The sequence below is a fragment of the Gossypium arboreum genome, chromosome 8 (assembly GCF_025698485.1).
Source record: "Gossypium arboreum isolate Shixiya-1 chromosome 8, ASM2569848v2, whole genome shotgun sequence".
NCBI lineage: Eukaryota > Viridiplantae > Streptophyta > Magnoliopsida > Malvales > Malvaceae > Gossypium > Gossypium arboreum.
Window position 1 is genome coordinate 35403816 of NC_069077.1, and position 8412 is coordinate 35412227.

The 8412-nt window shown below is 38.4% G+C and overlaps 1 non-coding gene across 1 annotated transcript; it reads left to right on the forward strand.

Annotated features, from left to right (window-relative positions):
- The first annotated feature begins 7012 nt into the window (after positions 1–7012).
- On the forward strand, positions 7013–7119 carry LOC128280280 (small nucleolar RNA R71). Its single transcript, XR_008270460.1, has one exon. It is a non-coding gene; the product is annotated as a small nucleolar RNA R71 (small nucleolar RNA).
- Positions 7120–8412: the final 1293 nt, after the last annotated feature.

Here is an 8412-nt window from a genome sequence, read left to right on the forward strand (position 1 = left end):
TCTGACGATTTATTTATTCAACTTGTTCCGTAGAGATCCCTAAGTTATGTTATTATCCCTATTCAAGACTAATAATGTCTAATCCCTAAATTAGATAACCGAGACTTTTTTCTAATTAACACTCTAGGGTTGCATTAACTCGATCTATGGATCCCCTTATTAAGTTTCACCGTAATTCGGCAAAATCTTGTCACCCTATTTCTAGGCGTGCAATCAACTTTGCTTAATTATGACAAAAGTACTCTTAGATAGGATCTATTCCTCCTCTGAATAAGAGCATGTCTTGAATCAAAATCCTGGGATATCAAAACAAGAATTAAGAACAAGTTAAATATTTATCATACGATTCAGAAAATAATAACAAGATTCATCTTAAGTTTCATTCCACTAAGGTATTTAGGGGTTTTAGTTCATAACTAAATAAGAAAACATCTCAGAAGAATAAAAAATACAAAACATAAAGAAAACCCAAAACTCCTGAAGGGAAATTAATGAGAGATCTTCAGTCTTGATGATGAATTCGACTTCTGAGATGGATCAATCGGCTTCATTGGAGTAATTCCTTACCCCCTCTTCTCCGTCCCTCTTTTTCTCCTCTTATAGGGTGTATTTATAGGCTTTTGAATGCTTAGAAGCCCTCAAAAGTGACCTTTTCCGAATTGGACTTAACTTGGGCTTGACAAGGACACGTCCGTGTGTGATTACTTCAACCCGTGTTCGAGCCTGTTAGAATGGCATGGGGGTGTGTTATACCCGTGTGAGTCATGCTCCAATTCTGCCAGATTGACACGACCGTGTGGTCTGCTCGTGTGAGGAGGTCCAGGCCGTGTTGATTTCGTACTTTGGCCTATTTTCTCTATTTTTGGCCCGTTTTTCGTTCCTTTCGCTCTCCTATGCTCTCCTAAGTATAAAATATGAAATTAAAGCATTAGAAGCATCGAATTCACCAATTCTAATGAGAAGTCATCCATAAAATGCATTAAACATGGGATAAAAATATGTATAATTTACTGTTTATCAAATACCTCCACACTTAAGCATTTGCTTGTCCTCAAGCAAAATTCTCAACTCATAATCAAAATAAATTCTTTTCATCTTATAATTTCTATCGATAAGATCTCACATTAATCCATAAGTAATCATACATTGAGAATTCAACTAAAAGAACATAAAAGTTTCAAACATTCCAAGTTGAGTATTTAGTCATGCAAACTTAGGTGCTTCCCTTCGTCTAAGTAATTACCTTTGATTCAGAATATCACAGAGTTTCACATCCTCACTAAAGGTTCACTCAAATCACTCGAAGTGTTTAAGGACAACAAATAAAGCACTCAATAGTCAATAATGAAAAGTCATTACCATAGGCTTGCATGAAAATCAAATCTCCACTACTATAATTTAAGATGATATATCAATCAAAAAGGTCTTAGAGGGTTGTAATGAGGCTTGGTTAGGGGGTGTGGTCACAAGCTGAAAGAAAGGGTTAGAATCGGATTGAATTGAAAAATTGCCTAACTAGAAAAAGAGTTAATCTTCACGTGCATACAACAGAGCTTCTCTCAAAATATGAAATTATAGATATGCATGCATATTTTTTTTTTAAGAACAAGTTAAAATAATATAGACTAACTATTAAGAACAAAACATAGTTAGGCAGTCTATTCAACTCAAATCTCGACAAAAATAGGGATTAATTTAGGGGATTTCAACAATAATGGGTTAAAGGTTAATATTAAATGTAATACAAGAAATGGTTTGTTAGGCTCAAGGGGGTTTACTAGGGGTTAATCGTGGAGGTAGGCTTTTCATGGCATGAGTGGGTTAATCCCAAGTGCCTTAATCATTTTGACATATCAAATCAAATGGTGTGGTCTCGACATGCATAATCAAGCAAGTTCTAGAATAACAGTTCAATACTGACGCACTCAAAGCAATAATAAAAGTGAGCATGAAAGGATTAATAGATGCTCAAACGGCTCAAAAATCTCACAATAAATTATGGCTTTTTGATGTTTAGACTCATGAATTCCAGTTCAAAGTAATACCTAGACTTGGGGAAACAACCTATAATTTTAAATTTTTAAAAATCAACTTATCATGCTTGATTCTCTAATGTCTTAAAGTTTAAAAAATCAATGCATAAATCCTATGTTTTAATTCAAGATATATCAATAAAAATCATAAATTAATTAAAATTTATGCTAAATATGATATGAGAGTTTTTCAAGAGAACAAGATGATTATTCAGGGATTTTTCTGATAATGAAATAAATACCCCCCACACTTAATATGTACATTGCCCTCAATGTACAAAGATAGATGTTAGAGTATAAAAATAAGATAGGGAGAGAAGTGAAACTTCCTGTATGATGAATTCCTCGAACTAGAGATTTGGAGAGTGATCGGTTTGAGAGTGGAGGAGGATACTCCAGCGGTCGTAGAGGTTCATTAGGCCATAAGTCCTACGCCAAAAGAATATTATATCTAGTGGTAGCTATGGTTGTGGTCGAGCAGGACATGGTAGTCGTGGAGAACTTTTTCCAGTGGAGTTTTATTTCCTATGTGATGATGAGCTTAAGAGCTCTATATAACTGTGATAAAATCAGAAACTTTTTAGGGGATATTAGGAAGAATATGTACTTTAAAAGAAATAACCAAAATTAATAATTAAAAATAAATTTCTAAAATCTAACAAAAATAAGAAGTAGTTTCAATAAAAATTAAAAATATAAAACAATAAATAAATATTTCTAAAACTCTTCATCACTGGATGGTTCGAGAGGTGGGACTGGCGATGAGATGTGGAGGTGCTAAAAAATCTGCTGTAGAGTAGCATCAATGTTGTCAAATTGTTGAAAACACTACTGCTCGAATCGGGTGAGGAGCTCAGAGATGTCAACATATGAAGCTGTTGCATGAACTGACAAGAGAGTGGTGGTGACTGAGTCGGTGGGTCCTCATATTGTGGGGGGACATCATCATGAATGTCCTCGTAGGCCTCCTCCTCGGTAGATTGGGCAAGACAATACTGGGGAGGGTAGGTTCCTCGGCACCTCTCGATCATCCTCATGCTAAGCATGCTCGAGATGCTTTATGGAGACATCTGGCCAATAAGGGTGAGGGATGATTCTTGGGCCGCGGTATTGAGGAGCCCGAAGTGTCGTGCCAGCCTAGTCACATAGGGGCCAATGGAGATGACCCCCTTCCGATGCCGCTCTGTCTGGTGCTGAATTGCAAGGGCGATGAAATAGGCAAGGTCGATGACGTGCCCTTGCGACATGCACCATAAGAAGTAGACGTCGTGGGTGTTGACGACGCCAGTGCTCTCTCGCCTCCATGTAATCGTGTGAGCTAAAATAACGTGTAAGTACCTCAGGGATAGTGGGAGAACTGATGCCTTGGAGCGGCTAGGATTGTACGAGGCCGTGCTAGGGGCCAAAGTGTGCCAGCACTTCGAGAGAGAGAAATGTATGTGGCGACTAAGAGCATGTAGTTCATTCTCCTCTCAAAACTCCTCCGTATATAGGCCTAGAGTAGCACCAAACTCTGAGACGCTTAGCTGGCGGATTAATCCACCTAGGCAAAACTGGACCGTGCCGGGATCATCATACCTTGTCATTACGGTCTGGAGATGGAACGTTGAGCATAGTTCCATCATGAGCTCAAGGTATGTCAGCTCGATAATCCTGAAGAACAGCTTCCAAGGGTCGGTGGTTAGGAGAGCCTGAATCGCGTCAGCCATCTAGACTTGTTCTACGGCAGCCCAGTCGATGCAGCAGCCCACAATTAAGGGTTAGACCCAAAGTATTTGGAACAGTTCGTCTTGGGGCCTTCAGGGAAACTGTAGGAAAGGGTGACAGATTTTCGCAGTTGGGCCCGCGGAAGATGACGCTCCCTTCCTCTTCTTCGAAGCAGGTACGACAGTTTTCTTTCCTCTTGACGATGACATGGTACCTACGATTAGAATCATCAAGTCATTTTGATGAGTGGTCGAAGTAAAAGGAATACAATTTCCAATTAAAAAGCAGACTTTCAGCCACAACCAAACATAACTAATATAATAATTTCGTGACTTTGTCATTGTATGTAGTAATGACATGTGTAAAAGAATGAAGCTTTCCTAGCAACGTGAAATGTATAAGACATAATTAAACAATGCAAATTACATGAGAGATATTGACATGTGAATATCATGAGAATGAGCATGGTAAAATCATGGGTATGAAGTTTCCTAATCACTTTATTTAACATGCAATGTAAAATAACTAACTAAAAATGTAAATAAAATGATAAAGTAATGAACAGAAATGGAAGATAGTTCAAAAGAAATAGAAATTATTGTAATAATAAGCATTAGTAATCAGTAGAATAGAAGTGAAGAGAGTAAACAAACACTAAGGAAGAGGGATTGGGCATCAAAAATGAAGTTGAAGGCGGCGCACGGGCGTGGCAGGGGGCTGTGTGGAGTTGCAACGGCTAGGGTTAGGGTTTTTGAATGGGGAAGAAAGTGAATAGTGTAGGGTATTTGTAGATTTTGGGGCACATGCCCGTGTCCCCCAATTTCAACCCATGTGATTTGTGAATTTCAAATTTGGGCACGTCTGACATTTAGTACACACCCGTGTTCTTTGGGCGTGTGGGTTCACACAGTCGTGTTTCACGGCCGTGTCTAGCTTCGTTCGCTTCTCCCACGCCCCTGTGTTCAAGCTCCACGCCCGTGTTAATTTAACAGGTTCAACCACGGGTCTTCTACATGGAAGTGTCGCACGCCCGTGTTGTTTTGGCAGGCTCGACCACAGCCATGTCGCATGACCGTGGCATTTTATTGTAGCCTGTGTTAGGGAAATATTTTACCCTATTTTCACACAACCTTAAGCACGCCCGTGTGCTTGGTCGTGTCTCTGTAGAAACACCTGTATTCAAGATCTCTATTAGTAGGTTAGGAGTTAAATAGCAAAATTTAAATAAATTAATAATGTTAGTGCTCAGGTTGCCTCCCGAGAAGCGCTTATTTATAGTCTAAGCTCGACTTACCTCTTCAGTGAATGGTCATGGTGGTTTGAGGAGTTTATACTCCTCATTCCTGCTATCAGTCTCATCAAAATAAGGTTTTAAATGGGTGCTGTTTACCTTAAAAGTGCCGAACCTGGGATGATTCACCTCCACCGTACCGAATGGAAAAATACTGAGTATCGTAAGAGGGATTTCCTCATTCGGTGTGGTAGTGACAATGTAAGGATCTGTGACATCTAGTAAGACTTTATCACCAACCTTAAGTCGATTTGGAGAGGTATCAGACTCTTTCTGGCATAATTTTGGTTTATCGTGTGTTCTCGGTTTATGTGCTCGCCATTCGTCTAGCTCATCTATTCGTAGCCTTCGTTCTTCATGAATGTGTCCTCTGTCATTTCTGGAACATGGCTCGTGACCTTCTTTGAAGCTCAATTTCTACAAAGTCATATTGTCAGTTTGAGTAGATTGGTGTGGACCATTACCTTCAATGTTCGATGTAATGCCAGAATTACGAGCTTGAAGGGTGATCGTTTCGTCTCCCACACGAAGTGAAAGCTCACCTGTGCCAACACCAATAATTGTTTTAGTAGTTGCTAAAAAGGGCCTCCCTAAAATCAAAGGGGTGTTATTATCCTCCTCTATGTCTAGAATAACAAAATCAATGGGAAATATGAACTTATCCACTTTCACTAGTACATCTTCAATAATACCCCTAAGAAATCTTATCGTTTTATCTGCCAATTGAATGCTCATTCTAGTTTGTTTAGGTTTCCCAAGACCTAGTTGTTTAAACATTTTGTAAGGTATGACATTAATACTAGCCCCTAAATCAGCTAATGCATGACTTATATCTAAACTACCAATTAAGCAAGGAATTGTAAAACTCCCTAGATCTTTCAATTTGTGGGGTAGCTTATTCTGTAGAATAGATGAGCAGACTGCGTTTAGCTCCACATGTGATGCTTTTTCCAACTTCCGCTTATTTACTAAAAGCTCTTTTAAAAATTTCATTACATTTGGCATCTGCGACAAAGCTTCAATAAACGGTAAGTTAATATGTAATTTTTTCAAAAGTTTAAGGAATTTATTGAATTTTTCATCTGAGCGGTCTTTCCTTGTCACGTTAGGGTATGGGACACAAGGTCTATATTCTTCATTCACCGTTTTGTTATGACTTACCTCACTTTTACGTTTGCTCACCACAGTTTCTTGCATCAATTCTGGCTTAGGCGCAATGAATCCTTCCTTATCTTAAGTACTAATTGCGTTGAGGTGTTCCCTTGGATTAGGTTCAGTATTAATTGGTAAGCTACCTTGTGGTCATTCGGAGATTAGTTTGGATAGTTGGCCTATCTGAGTTTCGAGCCCTTGGATCGATGCTTATTGATTCTTAAGTGCTGTCTCAGTATTTTGGAAATGAGTTTCTGATACCGATATGAATTTTGAGAGCATCTCCTCAAGGTTTGGTTTCTTCTCTTATTGATAAGGTGGCTGTTGAAAACCCTGAGGATTTTGTGGCTTTTGATTTCCTTGACCACCCCAGGAGAAATTGGGGTGGTTCCTCCAACCTGCATTATAAGTATTACTGTATGGGTTATTTTGAGATCTAAAGTTATTGTTACCCATATAGTTGACTTGTTCCTCTTCGGTTGTAGGATTGAAGGATTGATATTCTGTATGCACACCTCCTCCACTTGAGTCACACCTCATTACTATATGTACCTGCGTAGAACCAAGTAAACCATCAATCTTTTTATTGAGAAGTTCTACCTGATTTGCCAGCATAGTAACTGAGTCGACGTTATAAACGCCGACTATTTTTGTTGGCTTAGTCCTCATGACTTACCACTGATAGTTATTCAGTGACATTTCTTTAATGAATTCATAAGCTTCTTTAGGTGTTTTATTGTTGATGGTTCCTCCAACGGCTGCGTCAATCATCTGTCTTGTCAAGGGATTCACACCATTGTAGAATGTTTGAAGTTACAGCCATAGAGGTAACCCATGGTGAGGGCACCTTCGCAATAGATCCTTGTATCTCTCCCATGCATCATAAAGTGTTTCTAAGTCCATCTGCACAAAAGAAGAGATATCATTACGTAACCTAGCTGTTTTAGCCGGCGAAAAATATTTTAGTAGAAATTTTTTGGTCATTCGTTCCCAAGTAGTGATGGACCCTCGTGGTAACGAGTTGAACCACTGTTTAGCTTTGTTTTTCAGTGAAAAAGGGTATAACCGAAGGTGAATGGCATCATCAGAAATGCCATTAATTTTTAAAGTGTCGCAAAACTCCAGAAAATTCGCCAAGTTAGTGTTGGGATCCTCATCCTGCAAACCATCAAACTGAACAAACTGCTGTATCATCTGAATTGTGTTAGGTTTCAGTTCAAAATTATTCGAAGCAATAGCAGGTCTATCTATACTTGACTCAGTTCCTATTAAAGAAGGTTTAGCATATTCATACATAGTACGTGGAGCAGGATTTTGATTAGCTGCAATTGCAGGAGGTAGTTGATTGCCTTGGTTTTCAGCCATCTCTTCGGTTGGGGGTTGAGTATCGTCTTCTTACTCGTTCTCCATGTATCTTAAGCTTCGCCTTATTTCTCTTTGGTTTCTATGAACTGTGTGATCGAATTCTTCGTCAAAGAGTAATTGTCCTAAAGGGTTTCTTCTAGTCATAAACTATGAAAACCTACCAAGCGAAGGAAAAAGGAAGTTAATTAGTGATAATAATTAAATTAAATTGCAAGAAAAATAAATGGCTAAAGTAATAAAAATTGAGTGTTCCTAATATTTCAGTTCCCCAGCAACGACGCCAAAAACTTGATCGCAAGGTTTCGTGATAGGTTTTAAATATTTATAATTACTCGTTCTTGATCTAACTATTATCACGATGTAGGCAAGTGTACCTATCGAACAGTAGTATAGTTTTAGCAAGACCGGATTGTCGAACCCAAAGGAACTAAAAGTACTAGTAATGACTGTCTTTTTATTATCTAGCCTAAGGATAAAGAGGTTTTTTTTTAATTAACTAATTATCTAAACTAAGAACTCACAGAGAAAAGAATTGGGGAATTGCTTTTGGGAAAATCGATTGAATGAAGAAAATACCTAAGGAAAAATTCACCTAGACTTTACTTGTTATTTGGCTCCGAATCGGACGATTTATTCATTCAACTTGTTCCGTAGAGAAACTTAAGTTATGTTATTATCCCTATTCAAGACTAATAACGTCTAATCCCTAAATTGAATAACCGAGACTTTTCTCTAATTAACACTCTAGGGTTGCATTAACTCGATCTATAGATCCCCTTATTAGGTTTCACCCTAATTCGGCAAAATCTTGTCACCTTATTTTTAGGCACGCAATCAACTCCGCTTAATTATGACAAAAGTACT